The sequence below is a fragment of the Alexandromys fortis genome, unplaced genomic scaffold (assembly GCF_014885135.2).
Source record: "Alexandromys fortis isolate MF-2015 unplaced genomic scaffold, M_Fortis_MF-2015_v1.1 scaffold_9, whole genome shotgun sequence".
Taxonomy (NCBI): Eukaryota; Metazoa; Chordata; class Mammalia; order Rodentia; family Cricetidae; genus Alexandromys; species Alexandromys fortis.
The window spans coordinates 12,790,880-12,814,514 of NW_026067892.1; the positions used below are offsets into that span (position 1 = coordinate 12,790,880).

The window sequence follows — 23,635 nt, forward strand, 5'->3', positions numbered from 1 at the left end:
GGAGTGGAATAGAATGGGGGAGGAGAGAGGCAATGATGTCAGGGAGGCCACAGCTGTTGAGTCTGCATGACTTAGGGAGGTGCTGGAGGATTTGGAGTCCAAGAACGAAATGATGAGCACTCGCTATTGCAAAGATGCTGCAGCGACGTAGGTGGGGGCAAACAAATTAATTAGCATGAATAATTATGTGTCTGTCCACCTTGAATGGATCAGACACAGAAATTATCAAGACTTTGCAATTAGATGCAAGCATATTCAAATATTGTAATGGTGCAAAAGTACAGAACTTGTCACAAGTGGGAATTCACCAATGACTTTCCACAGAACAAAGTACTAAGTTTGGACACTTTTTAAACTAAGGATAAATTTATGATAAAAATGAAGAGCCAAACCAAACCAAAGCAAAGACACTCGGGCTGGGAGCATTCTGAAAGCCTTGAGTTCAGTCATTAACATTGCTTAAAACTAGGCGTGGTAGCATGCAGGGGGCGTAGAGGAAGGAAGACCACAGGTTCAAGATCATCCTTAGCTACATCATGAGTTTGAGGCCAGCCTAGGTTCCATGAGACTCTGCCTCAAAATAAAAGCAAATGAACAAAAACCCAACCAAAAACTGACCAAAGAAACAGAAATAAATGCATCATTTTTGCTTGGGAATTTTTAAAAATCTATTGCTAGAATAGATAAAAAACTTTCTTTCCTTAATCTTGTGTAGGGTGTGGTAGAAATTAGTGCCCCATAAGATGGCGAAGCAGTCTTTTGTACTGTTGTTCAGGCCTTTGCATTTTGGGAGTTGGAAACGAGGGACACCTGGATAGTTAAGAAGAACCAGTAAATGATTAATTTATTTCTTCACGAATGGCTTAGTCTTGTTTTTATTTTCAAACTGAAACCATATAAGTGGTCAGAACACAAAAAAGATTAAACAGTCTCCAAGGAATAAGGGAGATGGGATATTGAGCCCACCAGTGACAGGTGAATTTGACTGATACCCAGGCCTTGGAATGATTAGATTATGGATAGCTTGCTCCTCATCTCTCCTGAGCTTTTTTAGGTTAAGAACAAATTAGGGTTGAAAAAGCATCACAGTTCGAGGTAGGAGTGGTCAAAGGGTGCCAATTTCCTCTCTGAAGTAGGTTACCACATTCACCAGGGAAATTTTCTGTTGAGTTATAATTGCATGGCTAATTAAGGAGGGGATTATCAGCTATATTAAATATGCCATAAAGAGAGGCACATCATTTATTCTTTAATTTTGGAAATCCACCTTTTTTTCTTAGAACAATTCTCACTGGGAAATTACGAGTTTAATATATTTGTTCTCCTTCCATTCTTCCCCTACCTCCTCACTTAAAAATAGAGACAGGCAATGTCTCTCTGAGTTCCCCAGACTGGCTTCAGATTCTTTATTTCCCTGCCTCAGTCTCTTAAGTGGTAGCATTAGTGGTGTGTACCAACCACTATGATCGGCACTTCCTTTTCAAATTAACCTAAGTGAAGTGAGTTGAAGGTTTTTTTGTTTTGTTTTTGAGACAGTCTCACTGTGTAGCCCTGTCTGAACTGGAACACATCTTTGTAGACCAGGTTGGCCTTGAACTCCCAGAGATCAGCCTGCCTCTGTCTCCCAAGTGCTGGGATTAAAGGCGTTTGCCACCCCACCTGGCTGAGTTGAAGATTTTATTTATGGAGACAAGGGATGTTGTTTGAGTTTATTTTCATAAAGAAGTGTTCCTAAGCATCAGGGTCATCCTTTACAATGACAACTGAAGGTCACAACAGCCACCATGTCAATACAAGACACCCAGGATTGCTTTTGAGTCAAAGAAAGAACATGAAATCAATGGCCGTTATCATTTATTAACGGCTTAACATCTGCCAAGTGCTTTATGTCTCATTTAATTCTCCCCACACCCCTATGAGGTAATGATACACTCACTAAATAGGCGAGGAAACAACTCAGAGAAGTTATGTAAATTATTCAAGGGCATAGAGCTCCACGATTCCAGTCCTGAAATGTAAGTTCAGACCTTTAGACCTTTGATTCTTGTGTGAAGAATCTTCTCTATGTAAAACAGCTTACCATTAAGACAGACATATTTTGTGGTTGTATTCAACTTGATTTGAAGTTGCCAAAGCCATGTATCTTACACTAGGCAGGAGATAACTCTACCGAACTCCACCTGTTCAGACATCAGTCTGTTTTCTAAACCCAAAGCATGACCACCAGGGGACTCCTGACCTGCCATTGGTCGTAGAAGTTAAAATGATGCTTACTCTGTCCTTTCCTATTTCATTCCATTTTCTGACAACACAGACATCATATGACAGCTGGCGAACTTTGATACCACCTATCCGTAGGCTTTCTAGACAGTTAAGCATTAAGTGGGTCAGCATCTAAAAACAAGCCACCCCCAAGCAGGTGCCTGACTGGTCAGCATGATGTCCCTGAGAGGGCTGCCTACCTTGTCTGCAGTGTTCAGAGCTGAGACTATGTATATGATGCTCTTCCTTCTCAATTCCGTTACAGTAACAAGAACATCAGCCTGTCTGAGTATTTTTATGAGTATTGTTGTATCAGGCCCCATGCTCATTCAACACATGTCTTTAAGTGTTTCTTAGCCTTGCTACCTAGACCTTTGGGGCTGAGGAGGCTTTCTTGTGGGAGCCTGTCCTGCTTGTCTTGGGATATTCAGCAGTGTTGGAGGCTTGTGCTCACTCACTAGTACCAGCTGAGTATTCTCTAAGGTGACAGCCAAGATTCTAATCCTTATGAAGTATCACTGGGGACCAAAGGTACCCACCCACTGAGAATGTCTGAGGGGGGGGTCACAATACTAGCGAAGGGAACATTGTGGCTCCAGAAAAGTCTAAGGAACACATCTAATACACCATGATGGTCAGCTAAAGTGCCCAATGCCCATAGAACAACTTAAAGCATATGGAGGATGATTCAATGCAGAAGAACACCTCAGTGCATATGGATTGCCTCAATGCATGAGGTTACCTTAATGTATGCACAGTGCACCCATGCATGTAGGCTACCTCATTGAACATAGACCAACTCAATATGTGTATCAAGTCTCAATGTATATAACCACTGTGATGGATATATCCCGCCTAAATACACATAGACCATCTAAATGAGTATAGATCACTCCAATGCATGGACACTTCCTCAAAGCATGTAGATCACATCAAGACAGTAAATCATGTCAATGCATGTAAACTCCCTCAATACATATAGACCACCTCAGCACTGTAGACTACCTCAGTGCATGCACATTGGCCCACCCCAATACCATAGAACACCTAGATCAGTAGGCTACCTCAGTGCCTGCCTGCCACTTGAGTGCATGTACACCATCTCAAGGCATATGGATTGCTCAATGTATTTAGACTTCAGAGTTTCTTTCTCTCTCCCTCCCCACTCCACTTCTCTATTAAGATGGAGGAGTGGGAAGAAAGTGGCTGTACATGACCTACTACACAGAGCTTATATTGTCCTATGATCTTTTACTCAACACATTAACTCCATTTTAATTGGAATCTGGAAACTAATGAAAAAGAATTACACATATTAGTTGGTATAGTCTCCAGGTTCTTGAATCTGTCTGATTTAATCCTAACCAATTAGTGTGCCGTTATGGAGGAATATTACACTGAGAATCAATATTAAGCTAAACACTAATATTTTATTCAGTATTAAAAATTTATACAGATGGTAACACAAGTGCTTTCTCTGAGTGAGAGAAAATGCTTCCTTAGCATGATTCCAGCAAGAAAGAAACTTGGATCTTCTTAGGAAACCACTAGCATTAAGTTTTACATAGATCATTGCTTAAATGAAGGAGAGTTAATTGAATAAAATTTATTTTCCTTTAAGATAGGTGAGTTTTTTTTTTTTAAGAATAGACATGACAGTATTGTGGGGTATGCAACAGAGAAGATGCTTAAATATGGGTTTAAGCCAATAGAAACCAGGTGTTTAGGATCCCAGTGCATCACTGCGCCTTCTCAGGGTGAGTTTTTAAGCACAAAAACCCGTATTCTGGATTGACCCAGTTCAGGTACCAAGGGCAATTATCCAGAAGTAGAACCATAGAAACCAAACTTCAAGGTTAGGACATTTAGAAACTTCTTTGGAACTGTGGACTTTGATGGATTAGTCCTTGTCTTTCATTTTGGCTGGTGGTACTATCTACACGCTGAGTTTTATGATCTGAGTGGTACTTCCATCATAGAGTCAGTTGTGCTAAGGTCTGGACCCCTGTTTCAACAGGACAGAGGCACTCATGGTCTCACAGCAGTTGTGGTTGCCTACATAAGACCTGTACAAGACCAAGCCAGTCAGCATTCTAGCATGGAGTGGGAGGGTCTCATGAGGTCCCCACCCCAGCCGAGGAGCTATTGAGAGTTGATGGCTGCCGGGGGAGAGAGAGTCAGTTCTCTTTAAGAGTGTAGCCCCCCCCCCCCCAGTAGGTCAACCATCCTCCAGTGGATGGCTGCAAACCCAGGGCTATACCAGCAGCACATGTTGGACTCAGTGGGTTATTGAAAAAAAGAAGAAGAAGGAGGTTGAGGTTAGAGTCTAAGTATACCTGTTCTTGTACTTTCTTATTTTTCCTCTAAATTTGCTATGCCACTTCATCCCCCACATCCTCTCTCTTCCTCTCCCCATCTCTTTCCCTTATCTACAATCTATAAAAGAAAAAAAGTACATGGAGTTGGAAAAGGATGGGGGTTATGGGGAGTTGAATGTGATCTAAATACACTGCAGCCATGGGTGACATTCCCAAAGAATTCATCAAAATATATTTTAAATACATGCACCCTGAAGAGCTTGCCTGAAATCCTAAAGGCGCAGTGCCAGTTAAAAATAGACTCGCAGAGTCAAAGCAGGAAAAGAAAACCAATAGAACAAATGGAACTCACTGAAACATTAGAGATTAGACGTATGTTCAGCAGAAAACTGTGCTCACCATCGCAAAGAGATCATTTCACATAATAACATTGAATAGGCTGACTTTTCTAAAATACAGGAGAATGTGATTTAGTAGTTTTTATGTACATAACCGTTCTGAGATGTCCTTAAGACAGAAAGGTTGATGCCGTAAGAAAGGCATTATGACACAAACTGATTTGAGTATGGCTTATCAAAAACAGGGCTGGAGAATTTGAAAAGTGTGTATACACTGCAGATGGATTTAATTAACGGAAACTCCAAGGGCAGAACCTCTTCAAACGAGCAATTGCTTTGGGGATTAGTAGTGTAAATAGGATCCTGACCCATTAGTGCAAGCCCCTGAATCTGAGACGTGGGAACAAACACCCCCTCACCTGCTCTTTAAGTTATTCATGCCCTAATATGGGGCCCCGGCACATTAAAAACCTTTCAATAATTTGTTTACAGCCTGGCCTTATGTTTACTTTTGCTTTGCAAATGCTGTATTTATGGGTAGATAAGATACAGTGTTTTAAACATGCAATTTCAGCCTTATGTACAATTTTTAGACACAGAATAAACCATTTTCAAGGAAACTTGGCCCTTTTCGAGCTCCTCCATACATTCAATCTATATGCTAATAGCGGAATGTTCATATGATTTATTGCGAAGGGTCCCCTTAAGGACTTCTGCTTTGTAATGTTTTGTTGGAGTTGCTCTGTATAGTTAGAGGTAATAAAAGCCACATTTGTTTAAGATTTATCTGCAATTCAGTCTTCACATACATTAGCTATGTTCACTTCTCCAAGCCTGGATTAAATGAAACGCTTCCAATATTCATAGTTACACAGAAGGCTTTTCTTTAAACTACACATTAGAATATTAAATATAGAAATAAAAACAAACCACATTGTGAACCAAAATTAACACATGATTCTGTGGGTAGACGAAGCAGAGTCACTCGGGGGATAAAGCCCCACCAACATTGCAATTTCTTCCAAAGCTACGGGCAGACCTTTGTTCTGGCCACTTGCAGAGTGCTGATGCATTTTCCAGTTACAGCCAGCCAGTGCTGAGGCCCAGAGGAGCGGATGCACCAGGCTAAGGCATCTGGGAAGAAAGGCAGTGCTACTCAAGAGCAATCTGTCCATTTCTAAATCTTCCCTGTGGTGTGGCCATGACTTCGCAGGGACCACATGTCAGTTTTATGCACGAAACTCTACTTGTCTATAAAATATGCGCAGAAGACTCATGTTATTTTCATGATTCCCAACTCCTATGTAGGTCAAAATAACTCAAATTCTAGATCAGAGGAAACATGTTCAACTGCGATTTATAAAACCCACAATGTAATGTTTAAAAACGGAACATTCTTCTTTTCCTTTTAAATGCAAACACCCTTAGGACAAATCTGGTGCTATTCATAAGGCGTGCCATCTTTATGCGCAAGCTGCATTTCTCCTGTTTTTCCTTTTTTGTTAAATACTGTGGATGGAGAAACTAATTCAGTTACTCAAATTAGTACTTACCATGCGAAAGGGAGAATGAGCTTCAATTCCGTTCTCGTTACTGAAGGCAGTCTGGTGAAGGGTGTGCCTCTAGATGCCTCTTTGTTGTAAGACCTAGGAAGGAGGTGGATTCATGAGACACAAAATCACAAGGAGGAACTTTGGAAAACAATATTAGTTCCATATGTCAGCGATGACTCTTCATCAGGACGAGAACCACTCAGGCCGGACATGCCGTTTGGAAATCTTCCAAAGAGTTAGAGCAAGATGGGGTAAAAGTTGGAGCAAAGGGGTCTCCTTTGGAAGCAGGGTACTAGAATGAATCCTATTTAAAGGATTCTGTTTTTGAATCGTGTAGCGTGGGCTAGCCTCATGTCGCTGAGAATGACCTTGAATGTTGGATTCACCTGCCTCTACATCTCCAGCGCTAGGATTACAGGCAAGCATCAACAACATGCCTGGTTTTATATAGTGGTGGGGATGGACTCCAGGGCTTTGGTTGTACTTGGCTAGTCTGTGCCAACCAAGTTCTATCTCCACTCCCTTACAGGTGTTGTTAATGCTTCAACACCCTGATGCTCAGTTCCCTCCCATTTTGGGTGGAAATGATGCCCTCAGCTACTCAGTAGGAGCGGAGGGATACCCGGTTAATACTATAAGGACTGCGGCACTGAACTAAATGATAAACCAGCCTCCGTTTCATGGCTGGCCCAAAGCAGGCCCAGTTGTAGGAACCTGTACTGAAAGTTGCTATACAAATAGACGACAAGCATAGCTAAGAATGTCTTTGCAGGTCTAGCCAACCACAGCCATCAGTCCTCCAGACTATTCCAGACTCAGCACTGCCAAAATATGATCACATAAGACAAGGGCCAGCTGCAGCCAGTCAGGTGACTTTGGTTTGTTCCTTTCTCTTCTCTGGTTATAATGTAACTTATCCACGAGGAATGATGGAATCTTCTGGACATATTTGGCCCAGAATGCTGTCAGGTCATAGAACCTCTTTCCATTTTTTTTTATTCTTGTTTTATCTAGGATAAAACAAGGCTAAATTAAACTATTAGAGCCAACTGGTCTCAGTTCTTTTGGGAGATAAGTAGACTGCTTGGATGCTGATGCTTCGCCTTAAGGAGTTGATGTGGTTTCCAAAGCAGAAGTAGTTAGATAGGAGTAAAAATTAGAAAACATCACGGAGAATAAAAAGGAGAACATACACACACACATACACACAAACATGCACGCAGATACATGCACATTTATATACATGCACACACATACACTTGCACATTGGTCAACACAGTCAAAGTAGCTGACAGTAGAATTTATATTTGAATTTCTTGGTACTCTGGGGAAAAGGAAAGCATAAAATTTTAATATCCTTCAGAAGAAATCATGTCACTTCATCACATTCTCTAGAGAAAGCAAGTATTTCATCCTTCTGGCATGAAATTCCTAGAGATATTTTTTTTCATGTGCAACAGTACAGGGACCCTGAGATAAAATGGACTATTTAGAAGTCGGAATAACTATATGAAAATTGAAAGATAAAAAAGCACTTTTTTCATGGAGGCAGTGGTTCTTGCTATAAAAAGGGTGTTATTCATAGAGATGAGCTTGAAGCTCGGCTTGGCAGCATCATAAATATAAACCAGAAATATTTAATTAGTAAATCATTGTTTTTCTTCTCATTCTCTGGGTCTTCCTAATGAACAGACAGGAAGTGGAGTCTCTGTACGTGTACACGTGTGTGTGCATGTGAGTGTGTGCATGTGTGTGTGGGTGTGTGATATGCATATGAATGGAGGCCAGAGGACCACTTTGGTTGTGGTTCCTCAGGGGCCATCCACCTTGTTTCTTTGTGGCAGGATTTCCACTGGCCTGGGGCTCACCAAGTAGGGTTGGCTGGCTGGAAAGACAGTGGGCCATAGGGATGATCTTCTTGTCTTGTCTTCCCCAATTCTGGGTTACAAGCACACGGCACCACAGCTAGCTTTTCGTGTGGGTATTCCCATTTGCACAGCAAGTGTTTCTCAACTGAGCTCTCAGTTCAGGCCCTCGAGGACTCCTCTTAGGAGATCCCTTTCTCAGCACCCAGGGGAGACTGCTGGGGACTCTAGGGCAATCAGTGTTTATTAATAAATAGGGCATTGAGCCGGAAAGATGTGTCCCAGCTATGAGATGGTACTGACAGCTGTGTAGCCACTTCGTGGGGGCTATTCCAAAGGGAAAGAAAGAAAAAGAACGTCTGTAGTGTCACTAATTTATCTTCCCGTGCTGCTACCACCTCCTGGAAAGGTTGATTCCTTTCTCTCAAGCCTATGCTACTAACATTCTTCCATCTGAAATGCCCATCTTTTACCTTTACCCCAATTCATTCTCACTACTTTCTGGCATCTTCTTAAATCCTTGGGTAAGTCCTCTTCGGCAAACCAAGGACACCCTAACCATTTTACTATGAAGATCTTATTTATGGTCTCTGGTTTTGCATGGGATGGTTCTAACCCAGCAAAGCCCTTGCTATCAAGAAGTTTATAAACCCACTGGGGACACCCTGTTGATTTCTGCCCTCCATGGAGGTCACAATCTGCTTAAGTATTGCGAGCACGCTATAATGTAGGCAATTCCATGATTGTCAGAAGACCCATCGAAGACTGTGAAGATGTAGCTCAGGATACTATTTAGAAAATGCATTCTGATTCTTAAGTGGTAACATTAAGACTATTCAAATTGGTTAGACATAAAGAATTAAAGGAGAGAGATGAAAAAAAACTAAAACAAATACTTGGGAGGGGCATGCTATCTTATTTCTCTATGTTCTAAATACAAATTAGTTTGTCAAGTTAAAAAATTACCTACGGTGCTGAGCCACGGTGGTACACACCTTTAATAACAGCTAACGGGAGACAGAGACAGGTGCGAATCTTGGGGTTTGAGGCCAGCCTGGTCTACATGCTGAGTTCCAGGAGAGCCAGGGCAACACAGAGAAACCTTGTCTCAAAAACAACAGCAAAAAAAGGTGTTCCTATGGGGAAAAGTGCTGAACTTAGTAAATCACAACATGCATGAGATTCTCATGTTAATATATCTATGGCTTATGATGGATCTCCCACTAGGAACAGAAAGATATCTTGCTGGTTCCTGCCCCTAAGTGCTAGCAAGCGTAGACAGCGCACTGAACGCTGCCTGGACAATTGCATACCTACCCACACAGCTGTCCAACAACCTGCTCCCAACCTCTTACTTTGGTTTCTTCTCCCAAACACAGAAGTAATCGCCAGGGCTCACCTCCATTCTCTTACCTCCCATCAGCAGCTCGCTTTGCTTCAGCTTAACATCTGTGTCGCCACCTGGCCACTGTGCTGAGACACTAACCTCGACTGCATCTTCTCTCTGGGAGGGTTCAAATGTCTGGGTGGCATCTGGAGCAGGGAGGGAACCCAGACAGACGGCCACTCACCACACAGACGTCTCTGAGCATGTGTTCTTCCACGTGTCAGCCCGTGGGTACCTCCCCCGACACAGCAACACCAGCCAGCAGGAGAGGCGTCTGCAGTGTTTTGTGGGCGGTCCTTGGCTTATTTACACTGGGCACAAATAGGTCAGTGATAGCAGAAGCAGGTGGGGCTGTGCCAAGGTCCCTGGATTCAGGTTCAGAATTTCTTGCCAGTTAAGTTCACACAACCTCATACATACCCCCGACTCACACATCACACACTTTCTCTCCTTTTCTCATGGTCACTAACATGTCACATGTTTATGTCATGCTTCCTTCCTGAGTACAGTTTAAAGACAACATGTAAAACTGATTAGGTAAAAATATTATAAAACAAAAAAGAACCACAGGTGGAATAAATTACAGCTATAATTTTGGTACATATTACTTCACAGTTATTTTTATTTCAAAGGCAGTTATGTACTGATCAGGGGTATCTACCTTCACTAAGAGAAAACCAAATAAATAATAACGCCAAAGTTTTTCAACTATACAAAGTGTTGTTATTTTTCTCTTTCTCTCTTTCCTTTCTCTTCCTTCCTTTCTTTTCTCCTTCCTTTCTTTTTCCCACCCTCCTTCTCCTTTCTTTCTTTCTTTCTTTCTTTCTTTCTTTCTTTCTTTCTTTCTTTCTTTCTTTCTTTCTTTCTTTCTTTTCCCTTCCTTTCTTTTTTCCTTTGACTGGCTCAGGCCCAGAATTTGTAGTCCTCTTGGCTCTGTCTTCCAAGGACTAGGTGTGAGTCACCATAACCAACAACACTCTGTAACTTTTCATCTGAGGAAGTTGACCACTCCCACCTTTCAGAAAACCTTTCCCCCAGTCTGTTACCACACAGACACAGTCAATTCTTGGATCTCCTTCTGTTTCTTTTGCTGTCCTTTCTTGTTTCCTCAGGCCACCCTTTTGTGCAGGGTCATTGTCGATTTGACTTCCTGAAGACTTTTGTCCTAGTGTTCCTGTTGACTCATTTTACAATCTCCTTCTCGCTAATCATATCCATCACCAGACTCAGGAGTGGGAAGATGACTCATAAGTTTATATCTAAGCCCCCATCCTCCTTGACAAACTTCACACCCATCATCCGACCATAATATAATTCAGCGTCTGTGTGTGGTGTCTTGTGACATCATCATGCCCCCAAACCCTGTCATCTTCAGTAAACTCCACGCCCATAATACAATCGTCTGTCTGCTTGCAATGACCTGTGATGTCATCAACACACCCAGCCTTGCATTCAGCACTCGGCACTTCCTCATTGTCTGCACATAACCGCTGCAGACGATGTCCCCAAGCCCCTGGACTCTAATCACTTTGGAAAACTCACCCCACCTCACCCCCTTCCCGGACAAGCCCAGTTACCATCACATCCCCACTGAAAACAGTCAACCACATTATATAACATTAGCCCCTTGCTAACACAAAGTCCAGATTGTAGCCAGAAAGACATTTTCATAATAGAAAACGGTAGTACCTAAGTGTACTTCTCCCACCAAGAACAAACAAGTACATAAAGCCCCAACCTGCTCACTAGTACTGGCATCATCACAGGTTACTGCATATGGCTGGAGAGGTTTCCATGGCAATGGCCCCTGAGTACATGTGGAATCAGGCAGCTCAGCCCCGCCTCTCTGCTCCTACACTGCACATGTTGCTGCCTTATCTACCTCCATGCAACAGGCCCTTTGCCTATCCACCGGGTCTGGAGATGCTTGCTTATGTGCCATTTTCATCTCACGTCCCAGGACCCTCTATCCCTTCAGAAGCACTTGTTTTCTTTCCCTTTCCTAATCAAGACAAGGTCTTACGTATCATCCCAGGCTGGACTCGAACTCACTATGTATTGGGGGATGCCCTTGAACTTCTGACCCGCATGCTTCCAGCTCCTCAGTGCAAGGATAATGGTCATACATCACCACATCCAGTTTAGGTGGTGTTGAGTAACTGAACCTGGGTCCCCCTGCATGCCGGGCTATCAACTTCCTCTACCAGTTATGCTACAGGGTCATTACCCCCACCACCCCTCATGACACACTTGAAATCAATTCAATTTCATATGAATTTGTGTCATTCTTTTATTTTTCTCCCCACTAAACTGCGGGCTACGTGAAGGCAGGAGACAGAGCAATTTATTCTCTCCCACGGGGGTCTGGCGGGCAGTAGGTAATCTACTAAGATCTTTTAGGAAAACTCAATGCAGGTATATAGGTTCAGTGTGAAAGGCCCACTTACTACAATCTCAAGTTTAAACAATCCAAAGATGGCGTAGTTCTGAGGTCACACAACACCACTAAGGGCTTTGGATGGGCCTAAGGAATTAAGGTGGGGGGCCTCCCTTTGTCACTCGGGTGAAAGTGGTAGAGATTTTTTTTTAAACAAAATTTTCCTTTATGCAGGAACACTCTCCAGTCTTAACATGGCAATCTTCGTCATTGGTCACAGGGCTAGAGACACTCTGAGGTGAAGAGGGACAGCTTGGGTCCGAGAGCGGCTAGGGAGAGAAAGGCGGGAAGTGACTTCAAATGCGCTGCAGTCGCTCTTCTGGGGATGTCTTTCTGTTTCCTCTGCTTCCACCATCCTTCCCACCCAATGCAATATAATTGTCTCCACTTCCATATGGTGGCGGAATTCTAGCAACTGAATAAGCATCTCGATAACAAGGCAAAACTAAAATGTTGCTTAAGTTACTTTTGCTTCGTTACATCCGAGATGCAAACCTCCTGAGTCTCCAGCCTGGAAAAGACATTTTTTTTTTCAAAGGAGACAAGTCCTGAATGCACTTCTGGGATGACGGGAGTCAAAACCACAGTGAAACAAGAAATGTGGCCTGATCTGAATTTAGTACAAAGGAGCTGGTGAGAAACACATTCCACTTAAGAAAAGAAACCAAGCCATTGGTGTGACCCATTCAGTGTCTCACCTCAGTCTCATGTCAGGAGAGGGTGGTGACTGTACTGTCTCTCTGATTGAGAGGGTTCTGGTGAGGTCCTGAGAGTCAGCATCCAAGGTGTGTTTCCCTTTAAGGGGAGGGAGCAAGAGCCCTAAGCCTTTCATGAAATAGAGTGTACCTGCATACAGGATAAAGTATGTATGGAGGCTTTCTGTATGGAGGCCTGTATGGAGGGCTGGCAACCAGAGTCTGAGCCCCAAATCCCACAAGGGGGTGAGAGAGACAACCAGAGGCTTATCCTTTGACCTCACACACACATACGTGTTGCGACTTATACACCTGCACACACACACACACACACACACACACACACACACACACACACACCCATAAAACAAATCAAACCCTAAAGGATGGGGCTGTAATAAATGGAGATGTGGAGACCCCTGGTTGTTTGGGAACACCCGGATGTCTGACTCCACTGGCTTAGTTAAGAGTTTCCAAATATCTACTGCTGACAACAGCACAGAAAATCATGGCCTGTTAATTATCAAAGCCTCAAATCCTGGTCATTCTCGGCATCTGTATGTCTTGTTTGAGGCGCAGGAACAGAGGTTATGCCCAAACATAGCCTCCTTACTTTTTATCACCTCCCTGCTTTTTTAGCATGGCATGCAGGCCCCTTCTTAGAGCATTTTCTATTAAATTACACATACATGTATTCATACAGACGCATACATAAAATACGATTCTCTGTAAGGCATAACTGATTCTTTTTCTTCTCCTCTACATTGCCGGCTGCAAACCTGAGAATAAAATTTGTTACCATCTTTCCAGAAAGGGTGTTGAATTTCTTGTCATAAATTTTGAATATGAATCTCTCCCCTGGCTCTATCTTGTATTCTTAGTCTTAGTTTTTTTTCCCTTAGATTCATTTTTTTCTACCTATTTGGAATATATTTTATATTACACTGCAGTATGTGTTTTTATTAGTCTTTCTCTGCAGGCCTTAAATCCTTTCCTGGATATAAATAAAATATATAACATTTATAGGTAGTTCCTTTCCCACTATGGAGGTTCGCAAAATATTCCAAGGGCAACGTATAATTGATTACCATCAGCACATAAACATTAAAACACTGCTACTTATAGTAATTTTTTTGTGATTTTTTTATTCCCAAGTACAATTAGATGTTCTTAATATTTAATTCTTAACCAAAGCTCCACGGACCCTTTAAACTTTTATTATAAAAATCATGTACTTCAACTTGTCATATGAGAGGGTTTCAAATTTTTAATCCAATTCCGAAAGGCAAATCTGAACCCCAAAATTAAAAAAAAATGCTTTGCAGTACATTAACCCCATAAGACCTTCTGATCTCAGCTTTTCTCATTCAGCTGACTGGCCTATGTTTGTTGGGTAGGTACTAGGTCCTGTAAGATGTGCTGGGAAGATAGAGGGTAGGAATTAATCAGATGACAACATATTATAATAAAGTGGCAGGATAGACGTGGCAAGCATGTACTAAAGTCTCTAGAGACCCGTGGTTTTGTAGATTAAGTAAAAAAATAAAAATAAATAATAAATAAATAATAAAATAAAGCAGAAAAATAAATAAGTGGGGTTGGATAGTCAGGAAAGAGTTCTCTGAGGAGTTGACTTTTAATAAGATTATTCAGGATCTAGGCAAAGAACATTCTATGAGAGGAAGACGATAATTCAAAGACCCCAAGGAAGGCCAGGCCTGCTTTAACATAAACATTCTCAAACTCTAAGAGACCACAGATACCAACCTAGACTCTATACCCTACAAAACTATAATTCACAATAGTCAGAGTAGGAAAACTCTTTGACAGTAAAACCACATTTAGGTAGTATCTATCTATAAATCTGGTTCTATGGAAGGTGGTAGAAGGAGAACTTCCACCTGAAGGGTTAACCACACCCAAGAAAACAGAAGAAATAAATTATCTCAGACTTGCAAATCAAAAGAGAGGGAAGAAAACCACTCCACCACAACAAAATAATAAGAATCAGCAAACACCATTCATTGATAACTCTCAATATTAATGGTTTCAATTCCTCAATGAAAAGACAAACTAGGGCTCAGCCGCTAAGAGCACTGGCTGCTCTTCCAGAGGTCCTAAGTTCAATTTCCAGCAACCACATGATGGCTCACATCTATCTGTAATGAGATCTGGTGCCCTCTTCTGGCCTGCAGGCATACTTTCAGGCAGAACATTGTATATATAATAAACAAATAAAAAAAACACAGCAAAAACAGACTAACAAATTGGATTAAAAAACAGGATCCACCTTTTTGTTGCATCCAAGCTTACCATCAATGATAAATACACCCTCGGGGTAAAAACGATGGAAGAAGATATTCCGAGCAACTTGACCCAAACAGTAAGCAGGTGTAGCCATTTTAATTTCCAACAAAATAGACTTTAATCCCAAAGTAATTACAAGAGGTAGGGACACACACTACATAGTCATCAATGGAAAAGTCCGCCAAGATGATATAATTCTAAACATATCTACAACAAACACAAGGGCACCCAAGTTAATAAAAGAAACACTGGTACAGCTAAAATCACATACTGACCCTCACACAGTGATACTGAGAGACTCTAATTTGCAACTCTCACCAACAGATAGGTCATCCAGACAAAAGTTAAACAGAGAAATGCTGGAGTTAAATCATGTTATAAATGAAACAAACCTAACAGATATTTGCAGAACATTTCACTCAAACACAAAGGAATATACTTTCTTCTTAGCACCTCATGGAACATTCTCCAAAATTGACCACATACTTGGACACAAAGTAAGTCTCAACATATACAAGAAGAGGGAAATAACACACCGCATTCTATCTGATCACCATGGATTAAAGCTGGATATCAGAAACAACAGGAAGTTTACAAACTCATAGTAGCTGATCAACTCACTACTGCATGAAAAATGGGTCAAAACAGGAATTAAAAAAGAACTTATAAATGTTTTTTTAGGCTTGACTGAAAATGAAACACAGTATGTATTGGACTAGATCTTCCAAGAAGACCTAATACCTATACTCCTTAATGTATTTTACAATATAGAAGCAGAAAGGACAATGCCTAATTCTTTATATGAGGGTACAATTATCCTGATACTTAAATCACAAAAAGCCAACAAAGAAAGAAAATTACAGACCCATTTTCTTTATGATCATAGATGTAAAACTTTTCAATAAAATACCTGCAAACCGAATCCAAGAACACATTTTTTTTTTAAAAGATCATCTACCATGATCAAGGTGGCTTCATCCTACAGATGCAGGGATGGTTCAACATATATAAATTGATAAATGTAATCCATCACATAAACAGACTGAAAGACAAAACAAACAAACGAAAAACCCAAACACATGAAAATCTCGCTATATACAGAAACACTCTTTGACAAAATCCAGCATCATTTCATGATAAAAGTCCAGGAAAAACTGGGGATGTAAGGGATATACCTCAACACGATAAACTTGATTTACAGCAAGCCTACAGCCAATGTCAACCTAAATGGAGAGAAACTCAAAGGTCTTCCACTGAAATCAGGAACAAGACAAGGTTAGCCACTTTCTCCATACCTGTTCAATGCAATAATTGAAGTCTCAGCTAGAGCAGTAAGACAACTGAAGGACACCAAGAGACTACAAGTAGTAGAGAATATAAATACACAGAGGACCCTAGGAACCTCACTGGAAGCTTCTCCAGTTACTCTCAGCAAAGTGGCACAATACAAAATTTACAAATCGGTAGCCCTTCTGTATACAGTTGACCAACAGACTGAAATCAGGGACACGACACCTTTCACAATAACCTCAAAGCATATCTTGAGGTAACCAAGAAAATGAAAGACTTTTATAATAAAAATTTTATGACATTGAAGAAATATATCAAAGGAGATATCAAAAGATGATATCAAAAGATCTCTCAGGCTCATGGACCAGGAAGATTAATATGAAAAGGGCCACCCTTCTATAGATTCCACACAAACTCTATCAAAATTCTAACACGATTCTTCACAGAAATTAAAATGATAGTTTTCACTTCATATTTTTTTTAAATCCCAAAATGGGGTAGCTAAAACAATCCTGAAAAATAAAAGAGCTAATGGAGGCCTACCTTAAGATCCAACCACACTATTTTTGGGCATATACTCAAAAGACTCTGTATTTTACTATAGAGACACATGATCATCTTTGTTCATTGCTGCTCTATTCATAAGAGCCAGAAGCATGAAAAAAATCTTATTTTCATAGGAAAATGTGTATGTGGCAGATGCCTTATCAATATTTCAGTCTTAAAACTCATTGATCTTCGTTATACATTAAATTCAATAAAATGGAGTCTACCATTCTTAAAATTAAAAAAATTATGTTATATATAATTGTAAGTAAATATACAGTTTATTTACATTATATACAAATTCAATAACGTTATACTTATACACACATATGGCAACGTTGGCAGATGTGGGGGGGGGTTAGAGGATAACTGTGTGGAGTCTTCCACCTTTGCATATGTTCTGGAAATCACACTCAGGTAGCATTCCGGGAGCAACCTGGAAGTGTTGGCAGAGTTTCCTTATTAACTAATTCTTTCATCTTAAATTAGCCCACAATTCTTGCCTGTGTCAGCCACGTGACTTGGTACCGTTTATCAGCGAGGCAATCTCATCTTGCTTCCTCTGTGTATTTTTACCTGGGGTGCCATCTTGCCAGCCCTGAGAGTTTACACCTTTAAGACATTGTGGGAGATGCCCGGAAGGTATAAGTATACACTATATACTTAAACCACAAGTTACCTTAAATTGACCTTTAGGTTTTTTTTTTTCCTGTATGAGCTAATTAATTCGTGTTTATGAGGTAGTTCCAGATGTTTTAACACACAGCATGAACCCGAACCCAAAACCCTTTAGAGAGGTGCCATGCTTTCCTCTGCATAAAAATTGAAGGTAGATTAACAGGATGAAGAAACGGCCTCCTTGAAATAGGCAGCGTGCATTCTAATGCTTGAGAAAGTGCTGAGTAGCTCTGGCCATGCAAATCAATACATTACGATGTGACGGAAGACCATAAATTGCTTCCACATTGTTAGATCGTTTCCTGAGCTAAATTCTTTATGGGGATATTGAGGAAGTCACGCAGTAACCACACTACCATGGCTGAGGTCAAGAAACTGTACAGAGTACTAAGCACCTGCCTGAAGACATTCACAGCCTTGGAGGGAAGGATTGGTCCTGCTTCTCTGTTCTTCCAGACAGGGTAAAGGGAGACTGGACAAGGGCTTGTCAGTTTTATTGTTATTTTGGCATAACCTAGAGCCATCAGGTAAGAACGAACCTCAGCTGAATTACCTCCACACGGCTTGTATACATCGTCTGCGGGCATTGTCTTGATTGATGTGGGAGGGCCCAGCCTACTTGGGTGGCACTTTCTCTCGGCATGCCATATTGTTCTGTGTGAGCATGAGTCAGCAAGCAACGTTGGGGTTCCTGCTTGAGTTCTAGCCCCAACTTTCCGTAATGATGGGCTGTGACCTTGAAGTGTAAGCCAAAGAAACCCTTCCCTCCTCTAAGTGGCTTTAGTCGTGATGTTTGTCACAGTAAGAGAGAGCAACCCAGCATGCACAGTGACTGGTCTGAATCAGGAAGCTTCTAGGGAGGACCCTGAAGATACGATGTTAACACTGCTGGTACGTTGCAGAAGCCTGGTTCTTTTTATCTCTGATAAACTCGCCTTCCTTCAATGGTTAAAGGCTAGGGTGAGCGATAATTGCATGTCAATTAAATTAAATATCAGATACAATAAAGCAAATCCGATGAACCATCTGTGATCAAAAGTAACACATACCAGTTTTTAAAAGCACTGTAGTTGATTTTGGATTAGAGCAAATTATTGCAATAACTGTAGTACTCTCTCTCAGAGACCAGAATTTGAATAGATTTGTTTTAAACATCTCAGGTGTACAAACATTATTTTACTAACTCATTCTTTTAATGATTGTTTTTATTTTTTTATTTTATTTATTTATTTATTTATTTATTTTTTAAGGGGGATCTTAGGCAGCCTGGACTGACCTTGAAATTGCGATTTTACTGGTTCTGCCTTCTGAGTGCTTGGATGCTTAAGTGCTTAGATGCCAAGCATGTATCCCAAGTTCAGCTTTCTTTCTTCCTTCCTTCCTTCTTCTTTTTTTTTTTTATAAGACACAGTTACATGTTTCTCTGTGTAACTGCTCTGACTGTCCTGAAACTTTCTCTGTAGACCAGGCTAGCCTTGAACATAGAGATCCACCTGTTTCAGCCTCCTGAGTGCTGGAACTAAAGGCATGTGCCACCACCGCCCATCCCAGCTTTCATTTTTTTCTTTCTCTTCACCCCTCTGAAGTTCTTCATGATGGATGCTGCCAGAGACCCCTCTCATAATTATAGGAGCAATGCTAGCTTTGACTATCATCAATTAAATATTTTGCCAGTCTCACATAATGACAAGCACTGTGTAACTCACATAAACACATGTATGTGTGTGCGTGTATGTGTGTATGTATGTGTATGCATGCATGTGTGCTTGTATAAGTGCATGTGTGTGTGTGTGTAGTGTTGATAGAGCTTCTAGGTTTGCTATAGAGACAAGTGAAGAATATGGTACAAAGTTTCGGTTGGATCACAAAAACATATCACCAATTAAAACTGGTCATTGAGTAATCATAACTTCTGAGATTATTTCCAGTTCATTGCCCAGGAGAAGGTTGCCTCCAGGACTATGTTCTCCCTTCTTGTAAGTAGAGGAGCTGGTACCAGGCCTTGGGACTGAAGCTGGGTCCCCCGTAGTTTCTTTTTCAATCTTGCCCTCTCTCCTAACTGACACTTTCAAGAGCATATGCTGTTTCCAACACAGGTACTCTAAACTCTTCAGGCCTCTGTTTGTTTAATCTGCCCACAGTTTCTGCACACTCCGTAGGAAATGCCACCGTCAACCATCTGGCCCTTGTTTGTTCCTTTAATCTGCCCACGATCATTTCTGCATATTCTGCAGGTAATACCACCCTGGAGGTCTGAGAGCTTGGGTCTGCCTCCCAAAGCTTCAGCTGGTTCATATCCACGATCCACTTCAATCTTCTTCTTATAGGCCCATTTCAGATTCTTTTCTAAGTCACCCTGTGGGCCACCTACCCACAAGCTGTACTTCTGCCTCGGCTGCCCACTCCTGCAGATGAGCCCTGTCTCTGAGCGCTTCAACAACGTGGGGCTCAAGTGGAGAACAGCCCGTGTATCTTAAGGGCACTTACCAGCATCTGAAGTGAGTGCTGTGCACCCCTTGGTTCTGGGTACAGTTGACATTCAATCTAATGTTCTCTTGGCCGAGTTGCCAGAATTAGCAAACAGAACATCACAAAAGACTCGGGCACATTGTGGCCCCACTGCTGTTCGCTGGAAATTCTTTACTGGTACTGCAGACTCGCTTGCCCTTGTGTGTTTCCTGGATATTTATTATATCTATTATATCCTATCTATTATACGGAACAGATGTGGCTGGAGGCTGAGGAAAATCACTGCTATCTCATGAACTTCATGCTCAACTCTTACTGCTCATTGGTGTTTTGCTTTTTTTTTTTTTCCTGTAGAAAAGAAACATTGTAAATGTTGTTCATTTAGGTCTGTCACCCCAGGGTTATGTTGTGACTTTGTAACACCTTGTCCTAGTGTAATTCCTGTTGCAGTGATAAAATTCTGGACAAAAAGTACCAAAGAGGGGTGGGGAAAGGGTCTATTTGGCTTACAATTCCATATTACAGCTTTAAGGAAGGAACACGAGCAACTGTTACATCACATCCATAGCCAAGAGCAAAGAGAGATGAATGTATCCTTGCTTCTTAATTTTTTTTTATGGTACTACAGTCCTGGGACCAGCATATACTATGGTGCCACCCTCCATGGATTGCTTCCTTCCAGCATTAATTAAGAATCAAGGTAAAGCCACAGGCCAATCTGGTTTAGCTAATTTCTCATTAAGCCTTTTCTCAGGTGACTTTAGGTTGTGTCAAGTTGACAATTAAAGCTAACCAGCACACATGTATACATGTGTGTTTTATGAAGTGCCTACACAACACACATCCCATATACATTACACAATATACACACTGCATACATCACACACCCCCACACACAGAGCTTTTATTAGTGTATACTAAGGAAACATACTTGTTACATCTAATAAATCAGTTTGGTGATCTCTTCTATTTGCTAGATTCAAATACATTGAATTCCTTTTCATGCGTTTTTTTTTTCTATAATACCTCTCTTAGGAGTAAACTGAAGAAATTAAAAGCATATTAAATTTATCAGAGGACTCTGAGGTGAGAGCATCAGCCACTTGATTGAGAGGTCAAAAAAAAAAGTGTGAGCTGAGAAGGCAAGGCATCTGGGTGTGATCCCAGGCCTACTCATTCAGAAGAGTGTAGTGTGACTCTGGGCACTCAGATACAAGGAGAACAGCATCCCTTCACAACCAGTTCCTTGAGGGGTCATGGGTGTTGGGATGGCAGCAAGTGGCAGAAGGAAGCTTTGGAAGGAGGTGAGATTTGCCTAGATCCAGGAAGAAAAGAAGGCCATGGGTGTGTGGGGGAAGAAGGGATGTGCAAGACGACATAGTCCAGAATCCCGTAGTGTATCTTAGCTACTTTCTGTCTCTGCAAAGACACTAGGATCAAGGCAACTTATAAAAGAGAATATTTATTGGAGTTCACACTGCCAGAGGGACATGCTCACCACGGTGGAAGCAAGGTAGCAGGCAGGCAGGAATGGATCCGGAGCAATAGCTGAGAGCTTACATTTGATCCACAGGCATCACACACACACACACACACACACACACACACACACACACACACACACACAAGACAGTGAGAGCAAGGGTGACTGAGAGACAGAAAAATGGTAATGGCTTTTGAAACCTCAAACCCCACCCCTAGTGACACACCTCCTCCAACAAGGCCACGCCTCTTAATCCTTCCCAAAAAGTTTCTCCAACTGGCGACCAACTATTCCATGTATTTGAGCCTATGGGAGCCATTCTTATTCAAACTGCCACAAAGAACAAGCTTGCATGTTTGGCAACCAACATTCTGGAACATTCCCTTCCATCACCAAGAGATCACTTATTCTAAAACTAGAGGAAGGAAGCCAGAGGTATGAAAAAATTCAGGAACTATGGGTAAAGCAGTGACTAAGTTAGTGAATGGAGAACTCAGCTAAGCTTCAGTTTGGAACAGCAACTCTTCTCATGGAGAGATTTTGATGCAGAATCACTATAAAGCCTTGCCTCTATTCTTGGCACTAAACCTTTCCTTGAGCCTTGGATTTTGTTTGGTGGGACGAAGCAGCATGCTCTACCTCATGAGGCCATGGGAGATGTATAGGGAGAGGATGTAGCACCATGCTGTGTGGGTCATGGCTGCCCCAACAAACTCAGGGTCATTTGCTCTTTGCTGAGCTCTTACCCATGCCAAGCTGCTGGAAGGCGCACACAGTTTCACTCACAGCCCAGGCTACTGGGGAGAAGTTTTGAGCTTCTCACAAATCAGAAAAGATGAGTCATGTCGGGATTAACATCTCAAGTGAGCACCTGAGAAACAGGCTTCATGGTGCCACACCAGCAAGCAATCGTACACATTATTAAAAACAAGCTAAGAGAAAAAAAATGTTGTTAACGTGTCACTCAGTCCACTGGGAACAAGGCAATTATCTTCAGGATATTAAAATAATAGCTTGGCGTTAAAGATGCTTAAATGCCCAACCCATGCTATTGGAAGCATAAATAATTGATCAGAGGAACTATGAAGATTTTCTTCCTTGCCTCTAAGCAAAACCACTGATTGAACTTTAGCTCTGAAATACCAAGAGGCATATTTCACAGATTAAGTGAAAGAGCTATTGGGTTGTCCCACAGACCTGCATGTGTTTCCGGCTGGCTTACCCCTAATACAGAGGAACATTTAGAATCTAGGCACGAGGTCGGTGCGTATGAGTTAGGATTGACTGCAGTGTAGTTTCCCTGGTCCCCAAGTCGGGTTTCCCATCCTCAAGGCAAACGCTACTCCTTCTAGCTTTCTGCAACGCTGCTTACTTCAGGCTCCCCCACCCAGCTGCCCTATGGGACAAGTTTATTTTCAACTTTCATACATTGAATGGGTCCCATTACTTTCTTTAAACTCTGTCTCATTGAGAAGAAGCATGCATCTAAATCGTCTCGTGTGCACAGCAGAAGAGACGGCAGAAATTTAATAATGGGTGGATTATTACTGCTTAGCATATTTATGGAATTTTAGATTTGGGAAGCATTTTACAAAGCTTTTATTCGTTAATCTCTAGACTTCTCCCCGAGTCTGACAGGTGATTAAAAGAAGTGCTATGAGTTTTAAATGGCCACGATGTGGACATTTTAATGGGGAAGGCCGTCCCATTTTTCCTTTCTTTCAAGCTACCTTTTAGCCAGAGGGTAAAGGAGAGGACTGTGAAGGGGCAGGGATCACATATGCCCCAAACAGTTACTAAAAAGGTATACACTGGGTTATGCCACAAGCCAGGTGACAACACCAAAGGAGACAATCCCACCACCATCAAGGTAATTGATGGGTATCCCAACATCAACAGTTCCTAGGGATACAACCCAGGAAAACACAGATGATCAAGAGGTCTGCTCTCCTAATTTTAACAATGACACACCTGATGAACTTCTTCTATGGAATCAGTCACTGCCCA

At 41.6% G+C, this 23,635-nt stretch overlaps 2 protein-coding genes across 3 annotated transcripts in view; one reads left to right on the forward strand and one right to left on the reverse strand.

Annotated features, from left to right (window-relative positions):
• Rhobtb1 (Rho related BTB domain containing 1) overlaps positions 1 to 9,915 on the reverse strand; it is a 110,528-nt gene extending 100,613 nt beyond the window's left edge. The window contains exons 1-2 of one of the 2 annotated variants that reach the window (XM_050139402.1): positions 9,750 to 9,915; positions 6,472 to 6,564 (exon numbers count right to left, since the gene is read on the reverse strand). The gene's annotated coding sequence lies outside the window, so the exon portion shown is untranslated. Of the gene's footprint in view, positions 1 to 6,471; positions 6,565 to 9,735 lie in introns of both variants that reach the window. The other variant, XM_050139422.1, reaches the window with a different exon arrangement.
• Positions 1 to 23,635, forward strand: part of Cdk1 (cyclin dependent kinase 1) — a 1,182,536-nt gene that overhangs the window by 148,182 nt on the left and 1,010,719 nt on the right. The gene's annotated exons all lie outside the window — the stretch shown is intronic.